The following is a 19968-nucleotide window of genomic DNA, read 5'->3' as shown; positions in this document are numbered from 1 at the left end:
ATAAAGGTATTTTAGTTTTAGAAACACTTGAAAAACGGCCTGGTGGTAGTGGCGTACGCCTTTAATCCCAGCACTCAGGAGGCAGATCTCTGTGAGTTTGAGGCCAGTCTGGTCTACAGATCGAGTTCCAGGTCAGTCAAGGCTACACAGAGAAATCTTCTCTTGAAAAAACAAGAAAAAATAAAAAAGGAAAAGAAATAAGAAATATTTGGAAAAATTACATTGATTCTGTGTCTGTGTGCTTTGCTCTTGTGCTTCACAGACTGTGCGTACATGAGTATGTACCAGAGCCCGCAGAAGACAACTTGAAAAGTTTGTTCTCTCCTACCATGGGTGGTGCGATCTAGGGGTCATCCTGGGCTCTGCAGCAAGTGTCTTCATCCACTGAGTTATCTTGGCAGCCCAATTTGAGCATTTTTAGGCAGGGTTTTCATGTAGTTTTGTGTAGTCAAGGAAGAACCTGAACTCTTCCTGTTCATCCTGCCTTCACCTCCTGAGTGCTGGGATGACAAAGGCAAACCACCTCATTCAGCATCTGTATTTTCTGTAAAATCTTGGGGATGGGGGCAGCAGGAGACTGAGGAAGTGTTCATCCCGGAGACCTCGTAGCTTTGGTGTTTGGAAGAAGCTGTGTGGATGCTTAAGGCATCTTCCTCTCCAGCTAGCCCAGTATTTACAAACTGGAGCACATCTGCTCTTGACAGTCAACATGGAGAAGGGGAGGGGTCAGTGAGACAGAAAACCCTCAACACTAGGAGGGACCCCACCCAACGCCAAGAGTCCTAAGTCAGAGCCTGGTAGTAGAAGGGTTGAGGTGATTCACCAAGATGCCACTTCTTGGCTGTACAGCAATGCACACCTGTGATTCATCACTCAGGAGACCGAAGCAGGGGGATGGCTGTGAGTTTGAAAGCAGCCTTGGCTACAGAGTGAGTTCAGGGCTAACCTGAGCTACAGAATGAGACCCTGCTTCCCCATCCCCTCTTGACCACCTGGCCTCCTCCTCTTCTTCTCTCCTGAGATTCCAGCTGTCTTAAGACTTACAGCTTATTTCACCCTGTGAACCCCAGATTGCACTTGGGTGATGAGCTGAGGGCTTTACAGAGAGGCTACTGGTTGGAAAAACTATAAAGTAAAACGAACACAGCCTATTTCCAAGTACTCTGCCACACTTAGTGCCCTGTTCATAGGAGCCCCGGAAAATCCATACCCATGTACTCATGGACACCCTCCCCAGACCCGTGCACACATGCTCACAAATGGGCAAAAGACCCCCAGACATGCAGATGCTTGCCCATAGAACAGCAGGCCGTAGCAACAGAGAAACACTGAGACAGATGGAAACCATTTCTAACTGCAGACTCATGGGGTTGTACACCCCAACACACACACACACACATTAAAATTAATAAGGTTGGAAGGGCCCCATCCAGGTTCCCCCTTTTGTCAAATTTCCTTGCATTAAAAAGTCTCAGATGGCTAGGAATCTGGGGCCACAAACTGCATTCAACTCCTGCTTTTGGTAGGAGACCCTGGGAAAGGGACCCACTGAGTTCTCAGCCAGGGAATGGCTCTGCATGGTTCGGGTAACATCTTTGTGTGCGCCTCTGCAGTGGCTGCAGTCATTTCCCGGAGGAGGCTTGACCTTGCAAGGGGATTTCTCAGAGAGGCAAGCAAAATTTGTTGCACAGAATGATGGCCTAAGGATGCCAGATGAGTAAGACCCTTGATGACCAGGACAAGGGGTGACATGGGGACCCCCGGAGAGACAAAATAAAAAACTGGCCCCAGAATTCTTCCAACCCCTCTCTCCAAGGTCTAATTACAGATGTCTTGACATTCCTCCTGCATTGAATTTCCTTAAAACAGTTGCCAAGAAGAAACATTTGGGAACTGTGTTTTGGGTTCAATCCTGTCTGGGAGTCACCCTTACTTGCTTTGTCCTTGGATGACAAAACACTTAATTACAACAGGCGCAGTACACACCACAATGCCACACTGAATCCGCGCCCCACATCACATACCCGGGCCCGACAGTGGCCTTTTCTAAAAACCAATGTCTCTGATCTTGCATTAATTACTACACAAATATACTCATTGTGGGTACCAGGCTCATAGGATGGAGTCCTCTTGACACATGTTCACAATAAAAACACATTTTTTCCAGCTCCCTTCCTCTGACCCTAAGTGCAGGGAGGGGACAGTGGGGGGAAGGGGGCGGTGGGGCCGTGCAGGGACAGATGAACATTTTTCAAGATGCATTCCCTGTTTATTCCTTCCCGCTTTTTATTAAAGAACCCCTTAAACCCAGCATTCCTGGCTCCTAACGGCTTTCTTTACTTTTGCTTTTATGCCCTGGGAGAGACAGATTAGATTAAAGACCAAGAGACACCTCCTGAAATTCATCCCATCTAGGCCATTTGGCTGATAGGGCCAAGGGGGTGGGGATAGGGCGGTAGAGGGTGGTCTGTGCGTCTGTGTGCCTGCCGCTCTGTGACTTACTGGTGGTCTCTTACCGAATACTTTGTTCTGGTTGCTATGGCTGCATTTACGCCTTTCCCTCCCCTCTTCAGAGGTATATATATAGTCTTTGGGGGTCAGGTAGATGGCTCAGTGGGTAAAGTGCTTGCTACTAAGCCTGATGACGTGAGTTCGAACCCTGGGACCCATGTGGTGGAAGGAGAGGACTGTCTATAGTCTATAAGTTGTCCTCTGACTTTCACATGCTATGTGCCATGGCACCCGTGAGCACCTATCCCCTGTAGACAACAAATAAAGTAAAAAGAACAGATTAATGGCCTCTGATTGCGGTCTGATTTTATGGCCAGCGACATGTTTTAGAGGGTCCTAAGTCTTCCCTTTTAACCTCTCAACAAAGGGAACAGCAAAGGACAACAGCTCTCTTTCTCTCTCTCTCTCTCTGTGCCCCCCACCCAGGTTGGTCTCATGATGTCATGGCAGTAACCAAGGCAACACACTGTGACATCACAGCTCAAAGAGTACCCCTGACCTTGGCCTGGAATTCAAAGGAAAAGCAGCCCATAAAGTTCTGAAGCTAGCTAGCGGGAGATATATATCCTTAGTCATAAAAGAACAAACGAAGTTTGGGGTGAGGGGCCCAGGGGGAAGCATACTGTAAAAGTCTGTGCCAGATTTTCCAGGAAGTGCCAGCGGCCATTCTTGATGTCGAATTGAGGCTTTCAGAACGAACGGGAGAGAGCAAACTGGCCAGAGCGAGCGCTTGCCCGCGAATCTAGAAATAGAAATCATAATCTTTAAAATGGGAGCTGAGGGGTGATACCAGCTGAGTAGAGCAAAAGTCAACGGCTCTTGGAGTGAGCAGGGACCTGTGATGGAGAGGGAGGGAGAGCCCCTCCCCCCCGTTGCCCATGCCAGGCTGGGCCCGGGAACAGAGAGATGGTGACGCGCACACGCATAAATTCTGGGAGTTTGGCTAAGGAAAGGATGTGACAGTGTTGGGATTTTTGCTTTTTTTCCTTTTCTTTGATAGGGTTTTACTGTACAGACCAGGCTGGCCTGGCACTCACAGGGATCTCACTGCTTCTGTTGAGGTTTAGGACACACTGCACGGGACATGCAGTTGGCTTTAGGGTCTCTCTGTTGCTCAGGCTGGCCCTGAATGGTCAGCCATCGTTGTTGCAGCCTCCCAAGTTGCTGGGGTTACAGATGTGAGCCACCAATCCTTGACTGGCTTCTTAGTGATTTGTCTGACGGTAGGGGCACCCTGGGCACAGAAGCACAAGGCCTTTCTGTGGTGATTATGTAGCTTTTACTGTCACTCTAAAATTACTGTGGAAATTGAGGTAGGAAAATGTCAAGGTCAAGGATAGCCTGGAATACTTGTTGAGAACCTGATTTTTTTGTTTGTTTGTTTTTTGTTTCTGTTTTTTTTTTTGTTGTTGTTGTTGTTGCTGGTTTGTTTTTATTTTTTATTTATTTTTATTTTTTTAGACCTGGGTAGCACTTGTCTGGCATGTATAAGGCCCCAAGTTCAAGTCCTAATACAGTGGGGAGAGGATTGTATTAAAAAAGATTGGTGAATGCCTTTTAATCCCAGCACCCAGAAAGCAGAGGCAAGAGGATCTCTGAGAGTTCGAGGCCAGTCTGGTCTATAAAGAGAGTTCCAGGACAGTCAAAGCTACACAGAGAACAAAAAAAAAATTGCTTGAGCTCAAGAGTCTAAGTCTGCCATGTGGTGGTGTTGGTAGCAGTGGCGGCGGCGGTGCAAGCCATTAATTCCAGCACTCGGGAGATAGAGGGGGATCTCTGTGAGTTTGAGACCAGCCTGGTCTACAAGAACTAGTTCCTGAACAGCCTCCAAAGCCACAGAGAAACCCTGTCTAGAAAAAACAAAAGAGAGAGAGAGAGAGACAGAGAGAGAGAGAGAGATCAGCCTGGGTGACATAGACCTTGCCCTCTTTTTAGGATAAGCATGGTGGTACACACCTCTACATAGTGAGTTCCAAGACAACCAGGCCTACACAGTGAGACCATATCTGAAGCAGGGAGGGGTTGAGTTAGGTGTGGTGGCTCATGCCAGGAGGCAAGAAACAGGAGGATAGCTGCAAATTCAAGGACAGCTTGGTCCACATAGTGAGTTCTGGGTCAGTCAGGCCTACATAGCAAGTCCAGACCTCAAGCCAACAACTGAAAAGAAAGACATTATTGCCAAAACATTCATTTGTAAAAAGGGAAAAGTGAATTAGCATCTCCCATCTCTTGGGTGAAGGGCCTGCATCCTTTATAGTTTAGGTCTGTGAGCTGGATGTATGTGTAGGAGACAAGAGAGACCCAAAGTTGATTCTGGGCAACTTAGGAAAGGAAGCAGTATCTAGGAGTGGTGGTACATGCCTGTAATTCCAGCTTTTGGGATGGGGAAAGATGACCAGGAGTTCAAGGCTATCCTTGGCTACTTAGTTTGAAGCCCAACCTGGATTACAGGAAAGGGAGAAAAAGAAAGGAAGTGTTTGGGCCTCTGGGGCAACCCTGAGGCTCAGCATCATGGATTTTGTGTTTTAGGGCCTTCCAAGAATCACCTGATCTCGTGTTACAAGGCTCATTAGACATCCTGGGTATAGGTTGGCCACACAACCTGAGGAGTTGGGCTAGAGAATTCCAACACTGTCCCTGCTATCAGGGTGACTTGCATATGCCAAAACTGGAGGGCTTGAAAGATCACACCGGAAAACAGAGCTCTTATAGGGTCTTAGACTACCTGGAACCCAGTGCTGAGGAACAATTAGGAGTGTTGGTGATCTATTAGCAATGTCTGCCGAAGACGTGGGGACGAATGGACAGGCATCTAGCACTCCACGTCCCATTCCTGAGCGGGATTCTGATTCTGGATTTCTGCCCTGGATGTGTGGTGGTGACGTTCACACATGCAGACAGGAAACCCTGTGCGCGTCCCTGACATTTGGCGGGGAGGGACAACACACGCTGCTCTGTGCTCAAGGTTGTAATGACAGGTATAGCCTTGGAGTACTGAGCAGGGGGAACTGACGCACAAGAGAGGACAGGCAAGATGGACTTCCTGAAGGAAGTTGTATCTAGCTAGATCCTAAAGGATGAACAGGTATTTCCTTGGGGAGGGGGCCGGACACCATGAGAATGGAATTTGGCTGGGTTTGGATCTGACAGATTGCCTTGTTGTGAAATCTGATAAGTTTGGGGAGAGTAATAGGGAGATGGCGAGGAATTTTATGCAAGGGAGCATCATTATCAACAGAAATGGTTATTTTGAAAGCCAGGTGTGGCAGTGCATGCCTGTGGTCCCAGCACCTGGGAAGCTGAGGGAGGAGAATTGGATTTTCAAGGCTAGCACTGGTGAGATAGCAAGTTTGAGACTAGCCTAGCTAGAGGAGGTTATCTCGAAACAAAATGGTCTAGGGATGTATCTTAGTCAGTAGAGGCTGAGCAGCCTAGTCAGCCTGCACAGATTCTGAGCACATGGTTTTGATTCCCAGTGCCATATAGATTACACATTTGTAATTCCAGGATTTGGGAGGCCAAGGCAGGAAGAGTACAAGGTCATCCTTGGCTACCCTGTTGAATGAAAATACAATAAAACAAAAGAAAGAACCATTTAGCAGATGATAAGACAGAGGCATGAAGATTGGGAAGTGGATTGAACGCCACCACCCATCAAGTCAGCAACAGAACCAAGATTTCAACGCCAATCTCCAGAGTTCTTAGGCTGGTGTTGTTTTCTTCCTATGTCATCCTCATCCAGGAAAATAAAGTGTCTGTACTGGGTTGAGTATGTGTGTGGTGTGTGATGTGGTGTGTGTATGTGTGCCTGTGTTTATTGGAACACGCACACTGCCAATGTGACCTTAGATGGAAATAGGAACTTTGTAGATACTGCAGCCCAGAGAGGAAGTCAGCATGTTTGTGTGGGCTCAAATTTAATTATTAGTCCCCCTATAAGAAGAGGAGGGGCCGGGCGTTGGTGGTGCACGCCTTTAATCCCAGCACTCAGGAGGCAGAGGCAGGCGGATCTCTGTGAGTTCCAGGACAGCCTCCAAGACAATACAGAGAAACCCCGTCTCCAAAAACCAAAAGAAAAAGAAAAAAAAAAAAAAAAGAAGAAGAAGAGGAGCTAGGCAGTGGTGGCACATACCTTTAGTTCTAGCACTCGGGAGGCAGAGGCAGGTGGATCTCTGTGAGTCTGAGACCGGCCTGGTCTACTAGAGCTAGTTCTAGGACAGCCTCCAAAGCCACAGAGAAACTGTCTTGAAAACCCACCCCCACAAAAAAAGAGGAGGGTAAGCAAGATGACTCAGTAGGTAAAAGATCTTGTCGCCAAGCCTGGGGACCTGAGTTCAATCCCTGGGACTCACATAGTGGAAGGAGAGAGCTGACTCCCACAAGTTGCTTTCTGACTGCCATACCAAAGCCATACTGCTCTCTCTCTCTCTCTCTCTCTCTCTCTCTCTCTCTCTCTCTCTCTCTCTCTCTCTCTCTCTCTCTCTCTCTCTCTCTCTCTCTCTCTCCTCTCTCTCTCAATAAGTAATACAGCCAGGAGTGTTGTCGTATAGTTAGAGCTATACAGAGAAAGCCCGTCCTCTGGTGTGTGTGTGTGTGTGTGTGTGTGTGTGTGTGTGTGTGTATGTGTGTGTGTTCAAGTGCGTGTGCAGGCATGGGTGTGAATAAAAGAAACAAAAGTGAACAAATAAATGACAGGAAACACAGACCTACAGAAGACCCCATGAACACAGAGGTGGGGGTCGCAATGACACACCGACAAAAGCTAACAATCTTTAAAGTCCCAGTATCAGACTGGAAAATTAAACCAACTTGCCAAGCCAAGTGGCTTAGGCCTGTGTGAACCTAGCATGGGGAAGGCTGAAGGAGGTTTGAGGCGAGAGGGAGTGTGCTGGGTAAAAAGCGCTCCTGGGAGCTGGAGCAAATATGAAAGGTGACTGCCGTTGTCACCTTGGCATGTGACCTGGCTTCCTGAGAGAATGCGTCAGCTCTCGGGGCTGTGCAGCCGGAAGATGAAGCCTTTGTTCCCTTTGATTGACCTTTGAGGATGACTAGGCTGCCCAACAACCTCAAGAACACGCATGTCACCTTCTACTCCCGGCCATTTGATGGAGTCACCAGGATCCCCCACTTAGAAGAGTTCAGTAGCTTGCATCTCTGTTCCCATCCTTGGGGGCTCATTTTCCCCCCAACATGTGTTTTCTTCACTTTCTTTCCTTCCTTCTTTCTTTCTTTCTGTTTTGAGCTAAAGAGCCCAGGTTGGTCTTGAACTCAAGGTTATGTTCCTGCCTTCATTTCTCTGGGGGCTGAGATGATAAGTTCATACTTTGAACTTCTGATCTCCCTGCCTCAACTTCTCAAGTGCTTGGGTTATAGGTGTGCTCCACCACCAGGCTTGGGGGTGTGGGGGGATCAAACGCTTTATGCATGTGAGGAATAATGATTGATTGGTCAGTTAGCTTTAAGACAGTGTGAGTCTGTAGGCACGGCTGGCTTGAAACTCACTGTATGATTGAAGGTGAACTCAAATTCTGGGCAATCCTCCTGCCTCAGCCTTTTTTTTTTTTTTTTTAAGATAGGGTTTCTCTGTATTGTTTTGGAGGCTGTCCTGGAACTAACTCTGTAGACCAGGCTGGCCTCGAACTCACAGAGATCCACCTGCCTCTGCCTCCTGAGTGCTGGGATTAAAGGCATGTGACACCAATGCCCGGCTTGCCTCAGACTCTTGAGTGCTGGGGTTGCAGATGTAAACTATCGTGTTGGGCTCAAATGTCAATATGTTGCTTTTTCCTGTGGAGATAGATCTCTTTTGGGATAAATATGTAAGAATATAACTGATGAGCTGTACAAATGTGTGGTGAGTGTATATCTAACTTGTAATTCAACCTAAACTACTTGAGTTATGACTGAACATAACAGCAATCACAGTATAACCCTCCACAGAAAAATAACTTAGGCTGTCTTTGTGAACTTAGGCTAGAGAAAGATTACTAGGTTAGAACACAAAAAGCATATACCATAAAACAAAAAATAAATAAATTACTTAAAAAAATAAAGATTTAAAAATCATCCCCTCTGAAAGACGCTGTTAAGAAAATGGAAAAAAAATCAGGAAATGGTGTGGTGTGTGTGTGTGTGTGTGTTATTTGTAAATCATTTGTCTGACAAGGAATCATGGATCTAGAATATTACAGAAGTCTTTGACGTCAGTCATCAGAAGACAAATGACCCAATTAAAACCTGGGCAGAAGTTCTTTTTTTTTTTTTTTTGTTATTGTTTGTTTTTTAATGGATACTCCACAGAAGAACACACAGCAGTAACTGCTTGGTCTCAGTAGCCATTAGAACACTACTGGGAACTATCAGTTCATGGTCACTCCCTTCCTTGCCTGGGTATCAGGTTCCATGTCAGCTTGGGCTATGTAAGACCTTGTCTCGAAACCAAACCAAACCAGGGAAGGGGCGGCAAGACTGCCCAGTGGTACAGATTCCCTGCTGTCAAACTTGATGAGTTTGGTCTCCTGGTACCTACAAGGTGGAAAGAGAGAACCAACTTCCTCCAGTTGCCTTCTGACCTCCACACGTGCAATACCCACCCAAAACCTACCCATAGAGTCTTGCTTGCTTTCAAGATGAGTGGAAGCCATCATGGCGCCAGCAAGCGGTAGATCTAGGAGCCGAAGCCCCTAGGGGAGTTATCTCTGAACCCAGTTGGCTGCAGAAAGGGCTCCTAGGTTATTTAAGCACTTGGGATATGTCTGGACTTGCAGGTGCTATTGACTCCAAGAAGCCCTTGATTCCAAGGAGAAAGTTCCTCAAGATGCCTTGATACAACTAGTAACTTTATCTCCAGAACAATACGGCTTTCCTCCAGGGCCCAGGGAGGGACACAGGAATCTTTGGCTTGTGAGCCACACGCCCCTTTTCTTTAATCTCATCTGCTGTGTGTCTGGGAGATAGGCCAGAGTGATGCTAATGTCCCCAGGATCTTAGGGAGAATGATCAGCTGCTGGCTTCAAAACACTTCAGTCAGCTTGAGAGGCAGAGGTGGGATCAGAGTAATCTCCAGGGCTAGAAGTAGCCAGGAATGGGAGATAGCAAGGGAGACATCTAGGTGTTCATCAAAACAGCTTAGAGAGTAGCTAGGGGCACTGGGTCTGCTCAGCTGTCTTGGTCACCTGAGAGGGCTTCCAGCAGCAGCAGTGTGGCTCTCCTACCTGGGGTGGGGGAGGGCCGGGGGCTTGGGGTAGCAAGGGCTTGGGTTTCTTCTCAGAGAGAGAGAGAGAGAGAGAGAGAGAGAGAGAGAGAGAGAGAGAGAGAGAGAGAGAGAGAGAGAGAGAGAGAGAGAGAGAGAGAGAGAGAGAGAGAGAGAGAGAGAGAGAGAGAGAGAGAGAGAGAGAGAGAGAGAGAGAGAGAGAGAGAGAGAGAGAGAGAGAGAGAGAGAGAGAGAGAGAGAGAGAGAGAGAGAGAGAGAGAGAGAGAGAGAGAGAGAGAGAGAGAGAGAGAGAGAGAGAGAGAGAGAGAGAGAGAGAGAGAGAGAGAGAGAGAGAGAGAGAGAGAGAGAGAGAGAGAGAGAGAGAGAGAGAGAGAGAGAGAGAGAGAGAGAGAGAGAGAGAGAGAGAGAGAGAGAGAGAGAGAGAGAGAGAGAGAGAGAGAGAGAGAGAGAGAGAGAGAGAGAGAGAGAGAGAGAGAGAGAGAGAGAGAGAGAGAGAGAGAGAGAGAGAGAGAGAGAGAGAGAGAGAGAGAGAGAGAGAGAGAGAGAGAGAGAGAGAGAGAGAGAGAGAGAGAGAGAGAGAGAGAGAGAGAGAGAGAGAGAGAGAGAGAGAGAGAGAGAGAGAGAGAGAGAGAGAGAGAGAGAGAGAGAGAGAGAGAGAGAGAGAGAGAGAGAGAGAGAGAGAGAGAGTGAACCGGGAAAGTGAAAGAGAATTCATCAAAGAGAGTCAGGAAGGAAGAAGGAAGCTGAGTACTTAGTGAAGTTCCAACAGTGTTCTCCCCCAGGCCCTGGGAGGTGGGACTAAAGTTCCCATTTGGCAGATAAGGACACAGACCTTCTGGGAGGTTAAACCTCTTGCCCTCAGGCCATAAGCTGTAAAGATAAGAAATCAAAGTTGGACTTTTCCATTCCATTCCCTCTGTCCACACTCATTTAAGTGATGTCATTTATGGGGTTGGTTGGTTAGTTACCTAGTCATCCCCAGCCCCCCAACCCAGTACAGTCTTGCTAGGTAGCCCCGGCTGGTCTGGAAGTCTCAGTGTCCCAGGTGTAGGATTACAAGTGTGCACCCGCCACCGCTCCGGGCTTCCCTTCTCATTTGGATCTGACATCTGCTGTGTGGCTCTCCCCGGGCCTCCAAGCTTCTTTGAGCTGTCCCTGTTACCACTGTAGCTGGTCTTGCCCTTTCTGTTTCCTCCTGCTCCCTGCACCTTCCACCCCTCCCCTCCCTCCATCAGACAAGTTTTTCCCAGTTTGACTGTCTTCCAGACTCTCACACGGAAGGAAGCTCTTTCCTCCTCCAGTCTTTAATCCTCTCCCAGAGGCAGGTGGGTCACTGTGAGTTCGAGGCCAGCCTGGTCTGTGGAGCGAGACCCAGTCTCAACACATGGAGCAGGAGTCAAACCAACAGAAACCACAGACTGTATTGTCCGTGGACCGGTGGGGATGGAGCGGATTAAAGCACACTCAAGCAAGCAAGAAGAGGTGGGAACTGGGGAGCCTCCAGCATCCTGCCTCCCCCACCTTGTCCCAGCTGCCTGGAGTCCAGGCAAAGGTGAAGGGCATGATACTCTACAGACTACTGCTGTGCAGTGAGCATGTATTTTGTGGGCCTAGTATTTACATCTTGTCCTTTGAAGGCTGCTTGGGAAAAGCAACAGTTCTGGAAGGAGGCACCAAACATATTGTCTTCTCTTCTCCAGCCAAGAGAAATTTTAATCACCCTGTAGAGTAATGGGCTCAGAATAGCATAATAGAAACAGTGCTTAAAATACTTTCTTGGGTGGATAAACACAGCATGGGGAGAAAGGAAAAAAACAAAACAAAACTGGGAGACTGTCTCATCCTTTACACCAGCTTGTACAACCAGAGGAAAGAGAAGCTCCTTGCCTAGCTGAGGAGGAATGATAAATAATGAGGGTGCATGCATTTTAAAACGACCTCCCCCTCCTGAAGGGGGAGCATCCATCCTGAGAGTACCCCAGCTGGCCACTCCCCATTTTGAAACTATCACAAAGTCAAGAGAAGCATGTCTGATGTGACTAACTTCTAGGTTTTTGGATAGGGTCTTTCTTTTTCCTTTTCCCTCCTTCCCTCCCTCTCTCTCTCTTTCTTTCTTGTTTTTTTGAGACAGGGTTTCTCCATGTAGTCCTTGCTGTCCTGGAACTCCATCTGTAGACCAGGTTGTCCTTGAATTCACTGAGATCCTCGTGCCTCTACCTCCTGAGCACTGGGATTAAAGGTATATGCCACCACCACCCTGCTATAGGGTCTTTCTTTAGCAATCTTTATCTGAGGCAGGGTCTCACTCTGTATCTCTATAGTCCTGGTGTCCTGGAACTCACTCTGTAGACCCACTTTGCCTGGAACTCACACAGATCCTCCTGCCCTCTGCCTCCCAAGCATTGGGATTACAGTTGTGAACCACCATACTCCTATTACTTTTATTTTAAGACAGGGATTTGCTAAATTGTCCAGGCTGACTTTGAACTTGAAACTTTCCTGTTTCACACCCCCCACAATGTAGCTGGGAATATAGGTCTGTGTCACCACGCTTGGCAATTCCCCACCCCCTTTCTCCTTCTCTTCATCTCCAGTGTCTTTTTGTGTAGCCCAGGCTGGGCAGAAATGCATGACCTTTCCACCTTTGTCTCCCAAGTGCTGAGATTACAGGCATGTGCCACCATGCCTGCTTTTCAGATAGCTTTACAGGTAGAGCCCTGAAGGCAGAGGTGAATGAATTTGCTGGGATAGGGTATGACTTGTGAATATGCAAGCTTGCAAGCTCATAAAATGGGCGTAAGTTGATTTCAGTTAAAGACAAACCCAGAAAGAAAATGCCAAAGCTCAGAATTATGACATTCAAGATGCAGGCCGGAGCCAGCAAGATGGCTCACAGGGGAAAGAGACTTGCTAACAAGCTTGATGACCTGAGTTCGATTCCTAAAACCTCCACGAGTATGCTATGGTGTATCCCCCTCCAAAATAAAGACATTCAATATTTTTTTTTTAATTCAAAATGTGGAGGCTGGAGATGTGTTCCAGTTGGTTGAGTGTTTCGAATACACAAAGCCTTTGGTTTGATTCCTGGCACCACAGAAACCAGCTATTGTGGCACAGGCCTTTAATCCAAGCACCAGGAGGCAGAGACAGACAGATCTCTATGAGTTTGAGGTCAGCCTGGTCTACAGAGTGACTTCCAGGACAGTCAGTGCTATATAGTGAAACACTGTTTTAGAAACAAGAACAACAAAGCCAAAAAAACAAACAGAAAAAAAAAAAGCAAGCTGTGTTCTCTTGGCAAAGTTATTTGCTGTCTTTGAGTTTTATGTACTACTGTCTGTCTATAATGTGAGAGGGAGGGAGACACTTCCTTCAAGTGAGGTGGTCCTTTCCTTGTTCAGAACACTGAACCCCACTGGCCTAGAAATCAGAATTTTTCAAGAAGCACTAAGGAGTAGAGAGAAAGGAAGAAGGCCTGAATCTCTCCTCTGTGGGAGATTCTATCCTGACAACTATGATGGACATTTCTTTCATTTTTTCTCTGTTTTTTGCAATATTGGCCATTCCAAGAGGTCCAATTATCTGAACTCTTCAGTTAGGGCCAGTGAAACTCAGACTGTTCAAGTAGCTTGCCCAAGGTCACACAGCACTGGACCCAGCTCTCAGGGCACATCCGCTGCTATTTTGACAACTGAAGGAGGTGCAGAAGAACCAGACAATTAAAAAAGATAAAGTGATTTCTCCAAAAGCAAGAGTCAAGGCCAGAAATCCAATCCACTCTCTTCTTTTTTCTTTTAATACCAAATTCCAGGATCTTCTCAGTTTGCCACAGGGCAGACAACTGAATATCCAAGCAGGATGTGAATGTGTCCCTTGTCACCTTCAGGTCCTAAGTGCAGACACATAGCCTGGGGTACAGTTGGGTGTGGTGGCACATGCCTACAATTCCAGCGCCAGAGAGTCTCAGGCTGGAGAATACTGAGTTTGAAGTGAATTTGGGCTAGGTAGAGAAATTCTATCTCAAAGTCAAGCCAAAACAAACAAAAATTAAACTAAGCCCCAGATGCAAGAAGCTTTGGGCCGGTGGGATTCTCAATCTTGGGATCGCCAAGGACTCTTGGTAGCTGTGGTTTCCAATCTTCGACTTGGACTGCATTCTTGGGCTTCCAGTAATCAGCTAGAGGACCTCCTGCTCCATGGAATATGTGACCTTCAAAATGACCTATGCCTTCAGCAACCACCTTTCTGGCGCTTGCCCCTCACACACAGGCTTCTTTAGTTGACCATGAACTAACAGCATCCGTGTCATGAACATATCAACCTGCTCACCTGGGTAAACATACCACTGTCCACTGTGGAGTCTTGGTGATGTGACCCCACATGCTGAAAATGATGGCTGGGAGGTGGGTGAGAAAGGTCAGGAGTTCAAGGTCATCTTGGGCTCCATGAGACCTTCTCTAAAAAGAAAGGAGGGAGGGAAGGAGGGAGGGAGGGAGGGAGGAAAGAAAAGAGGGAGGGAGGGAGAAAGGAAAGAAGGAAGGAAGGAAGGAAGGAAGGAAGGAAGGAAGGAAAGAAGGAAAAGCAAAGCAAGGTGGGAATGTGGCTATGTCCCCGTTGGCAGCGGCCTTGCCTAGCAAGAGCAAAGCTCCCTCAGCACTGCGTTGTGGTGCGCACCTGGATTCCCAGCATTTGAAAGTGGAAGCAGGAGACAGAAATTCAAGGTCATCCTTGGTATAGATTTAACGCCACCCTGGACTATTGGAGCAGGAGCCTGGCAAGATGGCGTTTGCTACCACGTCAGACTATGTGAATTCTCAGGACCCACATGGTAGGAGAGAATCAATTCCTGCAAATTGTTCTCTGACTTCTACCCAGGCATACACACGGGCACATGCACATCACACATGCATACCATATACACACTCAGACACACCACACCACACAGGCACACACCCTACATACAGAAACACACACACTCACACACACACACACACAAATTAAACACAACCATGAGCTGTTGCTGTCCATGCTCTTGTCTTCCAGATGTCATCCTAGGCAAAGACATACTGGGAGAGAGCAAGCAAGCCAGTCCTTGTCTTGGTAAGTAGGGGTGAGGCATTGTACCCAAGGAAAATGGGGGTGAGATGACAGAGGGCCTGGTGTTCACAAAGAGGCGATTTTGGAGCCAAGGCCTGAAGATGACAGGGAGTTGGTAACTATCTTAGGAGAAGGAAGCAGCATAGGTCCTGAGGTTCAAACATACTCCATGCATTTGAAGAGCCCAATGGGAGCCCTTGGCTGAAAGAGTGACGGAAGGAACACAGGGAGATGAAGACAGAGACTTAGGGGTGTGTGAACCCAGGACTGTAGAGTTCCTACAGTTATTCTAAGAATTGTGGCTTTGCATCCAGATGAAAGGGCAATCCCAGCCTGAGGCAGAAGAATCGAAATCTGAAGGCCTGTGGAGTGAGTTCAAGGCTGACTTTGAAAACTTACTGAGATCCTGTCTTATAATAAAAAGTATGTGTCTGTGTCTGTGATAATGGCATTTGAGAGGCTGAGGCAGGAGGATGGCTGTGAGCCTCAGGCTAGCCTGGGCTATATATAGCAAGAAATTGTAAAACAAAAATCCTGAAAGAGGGCTGGGGATTTAGCTCAGTGGTAGTGAGAGCCTTTGCCTAGCTTAAATTAGGCACTACAAAACAAACAGGACAAAAAAAACAAAAAAAAAAAAAAACAAAACAAAAAAAACCTCACAAAACAAAACCAAGAAATAAAACTGGCAAAATAACAGGGAAAGTGTTTTTATTTATTTTTATTTTTATTTTTTGAGATAGGCTTTTTCTGTGTAACCCTGGCTGTTCTGGAACTCACCCCAAACTCACATTAGCTCTCCTGCCTCCACCTCTCAGGTGCTGTGATTTAAAGGTATGTGCCACCATGACTGGCCTTTGGAAAGCATTTTAAAGGAGTGACCTGTTTTTATGATCTACTCATCCTAAGACTGTATTATAAAACTTCCTGTAACCCCATCTACTTGGGAGGCAGAAGGATATCACGAATTTGAGGTCAGCCCTGGCAACCTAACAAATCTCTTTATTATGTCCGAAACTACCACAGTAATGACCCCCTCTTCCATCCTCAAATTCAAAAAACCTGAAGGGTGGTGGTGGAGCACACCTTTAATTCCAGCACTTAGGTGTCTGTGAGTCTGAGGCCAGCCTGGTCTACCTAATGAGTTCCAGGGCAGCCAGGACTGTTACATATAGAAACCCTGTCTCTGAAAACCAAACCAAACCAACAAAAGTGAAGGGGCTGGAGCGATGGCTCAGGGTTTAAGAGCACTTTGTACTCTTCCCAGGGATACAGGTTCCTAGCACCCACATGGCAGCTCACAACTGTCTCTAACTCCAGTTCCAAGGGATCTAATGCTCTTTTCTGGCTTCTGAGGCACACATGTGGTGCATAAACATACACACGCAGACAAAATGCTCACACACATAAAATTAAATAAATCTTCAAAAAAATTGAAAAAGTGTTGCCCGGGCAAGACTGGGCCTGTTACTTGTCAGTCATGGACTGAGGAACAGTGAATGGGGCCTGGGCTCCTTGCTGAACTGTAGGTGACTGACTGATGAATGCAGTTATAGTCTTCAGCTGAGGACCCCCATGTGAACTCACTGGCCCCCAAGGAATAGTGCCAACCCCATGGCCACACACGCAAAACAATGAAACATAAACGTGGGAGAAGGATTGGCAAGAGGGGGGTGACAAAGGGTAGGAGAGTGATTGTGGCCAGAATCTAGAATTATATACATGAATATAATTATACATCATTATATACATGGATAAATTATCAAGAAACAAAGTTAGTGAGTTCAAAGTGTATGTACTTGTATGTATGTGAGAAGATAAATTGTGGGTCAACCAGATGGCTCAGTGAGTAAAAGGTGCTTGTGCCCAAGCTTGATGTGCTGACTTGGATCCCCAGGACCCACAGGGTAGAAGGAGAGGGCCAACTCCAGCAGGTTGTCCTCTGATCTCCCCTTGTGTGCCAGTGGCACAAGCTACCTTTCCAATCAATAGAAGTTATAATAAAAAACAAAACAAGCAAATTGCACTGTGGCCACTCATTCATCCATAATGTAGATCCCTCACATTCTTTGTCAGCTGCATGTGGCTTTAATCACCCACGAATTTATCAGTTCAGTGTTTTCTTGCATTTCAGTCCGTTGGGAGAGTCTGCTTCCTCATTCCCCAGGACTACAGCGGTGTACATCACCAGCTAGAGTTCAAGGTTTGCTTGTTTTTGAGAGAAAATTTACACACAGTGAAGCGCTTTAAGCTTAAAGGCACCCTTCTCTAAATATTGACAAGTGCACACAGCGCTGTAGCTAGAGCCCTTATCAGGAGAGATAACATTCTCGCCTCCCTTGCCTCCCTTCCTCCTGCCCCTAAGCAACCACAGATGTCTGTCTGCCCATCCTGTCAGGTTTGCCTATTCTCAAACCTGGGCGGAAATGAAATCACAAGTAGCCCCGTGCTTTCACTTTGTTTCAGGGTCACCCAAGATAAAACTTGTATCTATGTTTTCTTTGCTTTATTACAGTGAAGTACTAGTTCTTTATGGACGAGACCCAAAGCGATAGAACCCAAGATTTGCATGCAAGCCGGGCAAGTGCTCTACCACAGAGCCACACCCCTCGCCCTGCCTTCTGCTTGGCTGCAATAATAAACCAGGTAGACTCTGGGTTGTGATTGTTTCAGAAAGAGATAAAGACAGAGGTGGGGTGTTTTGGTTCCTGCATTAAGAGCTTTGTGTGCATTATCTCCATCTTTAGGATTTAGAAAACTCCCTTCCCCTGGAGATAAACTGACACGGGCTTCAGGAAAAACAAGATTGTTAAGCCATTTGATTCCAAGTGCCTGCATATTTCACGTTTTGGTTCAATCTCTGCTGTTTCATATTGGCAAAGAGGCACCTTGGAACTGTGCTGTGTCTGCAGAGGTGTCCCAGAGGGTGTGGCAGGACTTCTCCTAGGAGTGGCCTACAATCTGAAACTCCAGATTAGAGATTAGCAGTGCTAAGCATCTTGTGACCCCAGCAGGACCACTGTCAGGTGGGACCTGCCGGAAATTTCTAATCATAGCAACTATTGGTTTCCGAACACAGTCTGGCTCCAGATTGCTCAATTTATGGCTTCCTTGTTTCCAATCAAATGATGTTGCTACCATCAAGTATGAGCTGTAAAAATGGGGCTTTGCCCTTCATAATCCAGGCTGGACTCTATCTGAATTGCTAAGTAGCCAGCCGGCACTGACCTTCAACTCCTGGTCCTGCCTCCACCTCTCAAGCACTGGGATTACAGTCATGAGTCACTACACCTAACTTTTTAATTTTTAGTATTTGATATGAGTGTTGCTATAAGGCTGGATGGTGGTGCACACCTTTAATCTCAACACTCTGGAGGCTGAGGCAGGCAGATCTCTGAGCTCCAGGCCAGCATGGTCTGCAGAGTGAGTTCCAGGACAGTCAAGGCTACACAGAGAAACCTTGTCTCAAAAACCAAGAAAAAAAAAAAGTCTTGCTGTGCAGCTCTAACAGAATTAGAATTACTTGCTGTGTAGCCCAGACGTGCCTTGAACTCACAGAAATTCTCCTGCCTCAGCCTCCCAATTGTTGGAATTATAGACATGTGCCACCACACCTACCTTGCTTTGAGTTTTTGTTTGTGATCTTTCTGGCCTAAGGTTAGGGAGCCACTCTCCCAGAGCTTGATGATCTGGGGGACAGTTGCCGAATTGAGAAAGGCTTATGAACACGTCACTTTAGTCTCAGATCTGTCCTAGACACATTGTGTATGCCACTCACACTTCCAGGCTATGTCCTCTCTCATTTTCTGGAGGTTGGCATTTAACTGATCAGGAAGGCAAGATGGAGAGACCCACCTTTTAAGGTCCCAGCATAGAGGGGTCCCATCCATCCACTCTGTCAGAAACCCAGGGTATCTCTAAGAGTCAGCTCTCTGTGGACAAAGTCTCCACAGACTGGGACAATAAGACAGACTCTTGAGGTCCAAGGAAGAAGAGACCCTTCATTCTTCTTCTTCTTCTTCTTCCTCTTCCTTTTCTTCTTCCTCTTCCTCCTCCTCTTCCTCCTCCTCCTCCTCCTCTTCTCCTTCTCCTTCTCCTTCTCCTTCTCCTTCTCCTTCTCCTTCTCCTTCTCCTTCTCCTTCTCCTTCTCCTTCTCCTTCTCCTTCTCCTTCTCCTTCTCCTTCTCCTTCTTCTTCTTCTTCTTCTTCTTCTTCTTCTTCTTCTTCGTAGTTTTTTTTTTTTTTTGAGACAGGGTTTCTTAAGACAGGGTTTCTCTGTATTGTTTTGGAGGCTGTCCTGTAACTCGATCTGTTCAACCAGGCTGGCCTTGAACTCACAGAGATCCACCTGCTTCTACCTCCCAAGTGTCGTTATTAAAGGCATGCACCACCACTGCCCAACGGGAGTCCTGAAAGAGTTTGTTATGTCTTCATAGTCTTTGGCCATATATCATTTTTTTTTTTTTTTGGTTTTTCGAGACAGGGTTTCTCTGTGGCTTTGGAGGCTGTCCTGGAACTAGCTCTTGTAGACCAGGCTGGCCTCGAACTCACAGAGATCCTCCTGCCTCTGCCTCCCGAGTGCTGGGATTAAAGGCGTGCGCCACCAACGCCCGGCCCATATATCATTATTTATTTTTATTTTTATTTTTTGCAATTGCTGGCTAATGTCAGTTGGACCACACACTGCTTCCAGAATTAAATGATGGCGTCACTTTGCCTGGGTGATCAGGAACCCTTGTCACTGAACATTGGCAAAAGGATGAGAAATGGGCTCTGCAAGGGACATCAACATGAGGTTAAAACTTCAGATTGGAACCTGATTAATAGAATAGCCCTACCCTTCCCCTCCCCTCCCTTCCCTTCCTTTCCCTTCTCTTCCCTTCCCCTCCCTTCCCTTTCCTCACATTTTCTAATAAGATAGCACGTTGTGCCTCAAAATCTCTATGTAGCCAAGGATGGCCTTGAACTCCTGGGATTACAGATGTGTGCCATCATATCTGGTTCTCCTAGGCCCCAATCAACAGACTGTGCTGCCTTCTGGGGCCTGTGGAGGTCATGGAAGGATTTATACTGGCCTTTCTGGGTTCAGGCCCGCCAAGATCTGACAGGATCAGAAGAAGAGTTCTTGCAGGAAAAGGGAGAGCAAAAGGG

General features: G+C 47.0%; 1 long non-coding RNA gene across 5 annotated transcripts in view; it reads left to right on the top strand.

Annotated features, from left to right (window-relative positions):
• The window catches only part of LOC121133924, a 90332-nt gene that overhangs the window by 61199 nt on the left and 9165 nt on the right, over window positions 1-19968 (top strand). For 4 of the 5 annotated variants that reach the window (XR_005870937.1, XR_005870938.1, XR_005870936.1 and 1 more), the window contains exon 3: window positions 14768-14824. The exons of the other annotated variant lie outside the window; for it this stretch is intronic. This is a non-coding gene — a long non-coding RNA (uncharacterized LOC121133924). The remainder of the gene's footprint in view (window positions 1-14767; window positions 14825-19968) is intronic. 5 annotated transcript variants of the gene reach the window in all.

The sequence above is a fragment of the Mesocricetus auratus genome, unplaced genomic scaffold, assembly GCF_017639785.1.
Source record: "Mesocricetus auratus isolate SY011 unplaced genomic scaffold, BCM_Maur_2.0 Super-Scaffold_100025, whole genome shotgun sequence".
Lineage (NCBI taxonomy): Eukaryota > Metazoa > Chordata > Mammalia > Rodentia > Cricetidae > Mesocricetus > Mesocricetus auratus.
Note: the sequence above shows the minus strand (reverse complement) of the source record. Positions and strands in the feature narration are given on the sequence as shown.